At 45.5% G+C, this 5,863-nt stretch overlaps 1 long non-coding RNA gene across 1 annotated transcript in view; it reads left to right on the top strand.

The window, feature by feature from the left end:
• Positions 1–4,442, top strand: part of LOC121919731 — a 7,383-nt gene extending 2,941 nt beyond the window's left edge. The window contains exons 2-3 of the long non-coding RNA XR_006101572.1: positions 84–192; positions 4,007–4,442. This is a non-coding gene — a long non-coding RNA (uncharacterized LOC121919731). The remainder of the gene's footprint in view (positions 1–83; positions 193–4,006) is intronic.
• Positions 4,443–5,863: the final 1,421 nt, after the last annotated feature.

Raw genomic sequence — 5,863 nt, 5'->3', positions numbered from 1 at the left:
TAATCCCTGTATCCCAGTTTAGAGCATCGTCACATCCTCACTTCCCAGCCCAGAGCATCCTTGCCTCCATCCCTGCATTCCAGACTGACATCCGCAGCATCAGGACCAGCCGCAGAGAGGAGGAGAACAACAACACCTATCGCCCACGAGCAGCCGCTGGACCAGAGGACAGGGATGCAGCTCAAGGGGGAGGTAAGGGAAACCAACACCACCCCAATTGGGGATGTCCACCCCACCCCCTGTTTGTGGGGTGCAGCTGTTGAAGGTTGGGGAGCAGCTGAGAGAGAGAAAGAAGGCCCCACCACCCATTGCAGCATCCAGTGCCTGCAAAAGTCCTTGAGAACAAAGACAATCCTACTGCAGCATCGCCTCTCTCTCTCTCTCTCTCTCTCTCTCTCTCTCTCTCTCTCCATCCCCCCCTCTTCCACATTTCCATTGTTTGCAGCCAGGGATGGAGAGAGGACAAGGTTGGGAGGGGAGGCAGAGAGGCAAATTGGGGGGTTGAGGGGAGAGAGAAGGAGACACCCCCTTATCCTGGGACACACACCCTTTGCACCTTTCTCCCCCTTCCCAGATTTGTAGATCTAGGTCAAGGGGGGGGGGTTCTCCTTGTTTTTTCTGCTGCCTCCTCCTTCCTTCCTTCCTTCCTTCCTTCCTTCCTTCCCTTCTTCCCTCCTCTGGATCAGGACCCATATAGGAGCTGGCAAAGGCCCTTCTCTGCGTGTTCACAGCGGACCTTGATTTAAATGTCCATACAATTAAGGCACGCGGTGAATGCTAAGAACAGGGCTCAAAGGACTGCACCAGCAGCAAGAAGGACAGAGCAATGATGGGCTCCTCTCCAAAAAGAAAAAAAGGGCAAGAAAGGGTCTGAAAAGGGTTGTGTGTTGGTGTGCATGTGTGTGGCACGCAAGGGGGCCACAACCCAGCCAAAGGGCAGCACCTTCGCCAGACTCCCTATAAAAAGACCTGAATTTCAATGGCGTCTTACTCAGAAGGAAGCCTCATTGTGACTCATGGGATTTGACACCCCCAGGTAAGTGCATAGGATGCTCATTGCCTTCTGATCCATCCTTTCAACCCTCACCCTGCCCCCTCCAAAGACACACACACACACATACAAAACGCACATACACAAACACAGAGGGACTTGAATGTGCTTAATTTTGCCAGACGAAGGAACTGGATCAGGGCCCAGACCATCCCCTCCCCTCCTTGCAAGCTTATTCTAGTACATCTAGTACATCTCTTATTCTAGAGCTCCCTCCCTCCTCTTGGGGTGGTGTTCTCTTTCCTGTGGAGGTCAGATCCTGCGCAAGGTTTACGTAAGTGTAGGTCCTGTCTGAGTTCAGAGGGACTTGCTCTCCGGGAAAGAAGTGCATCTCCCTTAGAAGCGTTTAATATATATTTTTAAATGTTTATTCTTTTGCAGCCAATAAACCCTTTGCATGGCGTTGAGTTTCTCCCCCAAGCTGCAGTCATGGCCCGCCTGCCTAACCATAACAACTAGCTTGGAAAGATTTTGTGCGGTGGCAATGGCAAGAGCAGCAGGATGGGTCTTGCTCTGCAGTTCTTTGCAGCATCCCGAAGGATGCTTACAGTGAATGCATTGTGGTTGGTTTTTCTTTTTCTTTTTCCTTTTTAAAAAATTAAACTGCCTTGCATTTAGGAAAAAGAGACTAAAATATTTGCTCAAATCTGACTGTTGTTTCACAGCTTCTTCACCTTGGGCTTCAGGAAAGACAATCCAACCCTTGGCAAGGCAGGAGGGACAGTTTTAAACTGACAGGCTGGTGTCCAGCCTGGAAATGATGCAGCCTTTTTTCTGCATCACATACTCCCCAATTATTCTGCAAATGACAATGCAATCCTATATATGTGTCCACTTAGGAATAAGACCCATTGAGTTCAGTAGGGCTTGCTCAGAGGCAAGTGGGGTCAGGATAGCGGCCAAAACTGCAGGTGTTCAATGAGCAAAAAGGCAATGAACTGTAACCAAGAACAGATTGACAGATAATACCCCCTCAAAAAAATTACATGTATTTATATTCCATGTAAACAGGAAAAGAGAAAGGAATAGACAAACAACAGAACATCTTGATGGATGGAAGGATTATATATAATTTATAGATATCAAATTATGCATTTATAAAGAAAGTACATTAAACAGGGAGCTGTTGTATAGGAAATGATTTAAATCAAGGTTAGGATCCAGCCAAGTTAAGCATTTTAAGCTCTAGTGCTATGAACCGTGATGTTTTAAAATAGTTATAACTGAAATCAAGGGGAGTTGCAATGGCTTCACAATGCTTTGTGGCTCTGGTTTATTGTAGTGTATGCGTATTATGGTGTGTATGTGAGAGAGAGAGAGAGAAAGAGAGACAGAGAGAGGTTAGGTGGGATGCAATTTACCTCACATTGAAATCAATGGTAAAACTCCCTTCCATTTTAATGATAGGTATGATTGAGATATAAGCAGCAGCATTCATACAATTCTAATGCAGCTGTAAAGCACATTATACCTACTCACAGGGCTGCCATCCAGAAACATTGAACGTGACGTAAGTCGTTGGCTTTAACGCACAGACACAAGTATATGCTTGTGTGATTCATGTATATATTTATATCCATTATCCCCACGCGCGCGCACACACACACACAAGTCATATACATTTGCATTTATTATCAGTTTACACATATGCACACGCAAACACACACACATAGGCATGCATGGCAGGGTTTGTTAGGATAAGTTGTTTAACCTAAACGGTTATACAATTTCTATTCGTGATTTGTTATTTGTAAGGGCTTGAAAATGGTAAGAAAAGACATTGAGTCTTCTTCAGGATGATATAAATAGCATATCAGACTATTGGCTTGGCAATTATTATTTTTTAAATAACAACATTTGGAATATTTATTGTGCTTTTCAAGCAAACAGATTGCCCTCTCTCACCAATCTCTCTTTGCAATTTTACCACTCCAATTTTATTTTTGGGAAATCCACTGTAGCTGCAATTGGTATTCAGTTATTATGACAGCAAGGGCGTCTTTTAAAAGGCAGCATTGAGAGGACAGATCAACATGTTTTTAAAAAGGAAAGCTTGCAATTCCCCCCCCCCCAAAAAAAAACCCTAATCCAGAGTCAGAATAAATGCATGCTTATTAAAGTTTGCAATTTAATTTAATTTAATTTTTTAAATTAATCCAGATCAAAATAAATGCAATCCTTGGGAGCTTTAAACCCAAAGGAAAATGAGGATTGGGATGAGAGGCTATTGAAGAGATAGCTAAATCTCTCCCTCCATCCTTTAAATGAAGGTGGAGGAGGGGGAGAATCATATAATTTAAATCCAAAGGGCAAGGGAGAGCCCCATATGCAGGGGTCGAAGCTGGATGGCAGTCTCTTTGGGGGCACGGGTGTACCATTTGTTCCCTTTGTATGGTAATAGGGATCCTGGCCCCTTCCTCACACACCCCTCACCCCCAACAGCTGCCCCAGTTTTTTTTTCCATAAATGGGGACCAATTACTCTCCAGATCTGAACCCCTCCCACTGTTCAATTCATTATTCAAACCCCCCTTTCCCCACCACTGCAAGGGAGAGAAGGCAGCCGAGCGGGGGATATAATAAACCAAATCATTTCTAAAAGAAAAGGCGAGGGAGGAGGAGGAAGAAGGGAGAGCCCCACTTGCTCTGCAAAAGGAGGGGTAGGGGGAGAAATGGCCCAGGGACATGGAGCAAAAGAGGCTGGACCAGACAAAGCCAAGGCAGGAATGAAGGACCCCAACCTCACCTTGACTTGGAGGGCTGGGTTAGTGGCAGTCCATGGATGGCCTTCCTTTGCAGGGAAATTGGAACAAGGGTAGCAGGATGTAAAAGGGAAGGGAAGTGCGATCAGAACAAGGAGGTTAGAACTCCCCTTGACCTTATTATTATTATTATTATTGCTGCTGCTGCTGCTGCTGCTGCTGCTGCTGCTGCTGCTGCTGCTGCTGCTATTAAGGCACCACAACCGATTTGCTGCACAAGAAACCCAAAAGAGTATCTTGTTGACACAATCGTGCCAAAAAAAAGTGATTCCGTTGGCATAATGAAAAGATCCAGTTTTATAGTGGGAACGAGGGACCTTTTGCAATCGATTTTGGAATCGGAGCGAAGCCGAATCGGAAATCGCATTATACTGCCAATGGGAATGAGGTCTTGGGCTGGATTGGGCCTCTTGCTCAAGATCAAGTCACAAGAAAGAATGGCAGTGCTTTCCAGGAAGGCCTGGTTCAGAAGCCCCATCACAGGAGACAGAAAAATGACAGTGGAGTAGAAAAGCCTTATTATGGATGGAGAAGATGCCTATTCTAGCCCAAGTAGAGAACCAGCATGGCATGTTGCTTTGAGCGTTGGACTACGACTCTGGAGACCAGGGTTCAATCCCCAGCTCAGCCACAAAACCCATTGGGCATGTCATGCTCTCAGCCTCAGGGGAAGGCAATGGCAAACCTCCCCTGAACAAATCTTGCCAAGAAAACCCATGATATGGTGGCCTTGGGGTCGCCATCAGTTTGAAGTGCCTTGAAAGCACATAACACGCAGCTCTCCAAGGAAGCTTCTTCAAGGACAAATGATTTGTCCCCCTTTGAGTGTGTTTGTATATCTTCAAGCCATCTGTCTACTTATGGTGACCCTGTGAATTTGAGAGGTTTTTTCTTAAGCAAGAAATGCTTAGATTTTTGCCATTTCCTTCCTTTGGAATATAGCCCGCAGTATCTGATATTCCTTGGGAGTCAGAATTATTGTCTGCTCCAACCAGCAAGAGCCATAGTGATTTGCGTGTTGGACTACGACTCTGGAAACCAGGATTCAAATCCCTACTTAGCCAAGAAAATCAACTGTGTGGCCTTGTGCCAGTCATCCTCTCTCAGCCTCAGAGGAGGGCAAAGGCAAACCCCTTCTGAACAAACCTGGACAAGAAAGTCCCATGATAGGGTTGCCTCACGGTTGCCATGTCAGAAATGACTTGAAGGCACACATCAACAACATCAGCAGCTGTCCAGTGAATGTGGTCTAGTGGATAGAGTTTCAAACTAGGACTCAGAAGAACTAGGTTCAAGTCTCCACTGAGCCATTAAACTTGCAGAGTGGTTGTTTTTTTGTGGGCTCTTCGGGCGATGTGGCCATGTTCTAGAAGAGTTTATTCCTGACGTTACAGAGAATGTGGTATGGAAGAGAGTTGGGGGGGATGTGTGTCTGTGTGTGTATTGTGTATGTGACCCTGGGTATATACCCAACGCTCTTCCATGCCAGTATACTCTGAAGATGCCAGCCACATATGCTGGTGAAACATCAGGAATAAACTCTTCTAGAACACGGACACAGAGCCCAAAAATCCCACAAAAAACTATGGTTGCCGGCCATGAAAGCCTTCGACTTCACATTGCAGAGTGATTGCTGGCCACCTATTCGCTCACTCAGCAAGGCCTACCTCATCGGGTCTTTGCTGTGAGGATAAAGTGGGAAAGAGGAGACTCATGTCTACCACTTTAAGCACTTGCATTCCATAAATAATAATAATTCTAAATTACTCATCCCAGACCCAGACAGGGACACATCTTTCCCAGAGGCTTCTGCCTTTCCTCTGGAGGAGATGTTTTCAACCCCAGGGGCCTGTTTTATGCAAAATATGTTCTATCAATGATGTATAAAGGACCCCTTATTCAGCTGCAACCTGTGTCCAATGATGGAATGAATGTGTGGATTTACCTTGCGTTCCCTCAAACCTTGGGCACGTTCTCAACTAGTTTTTAGTTCAACTTCAAGCTAATTAATTGCCTGTTGCCAGTCAGTTGAGCATTGACTTCACCGCCTT

Source organism: Sceloporus undulatus, chromosome 1 (genome assembly GCF_019175285.1).
Source record: "Sceloporus undulatus isolate JIND9_A2432 ecotype Alabama chromosome 1, SceUnd_v1.1, whole genome shotgun sequence".
Lineage (NCBI taxonomy): Eukaryota > Metazoa > Chordata > Lepidosauria > Squamata > Phrynosomatidae > Sceloporus > Sceloporus undulatus.
This window is presented reverse-complemented; position numbering and strand designations above follow the sequence as displayed.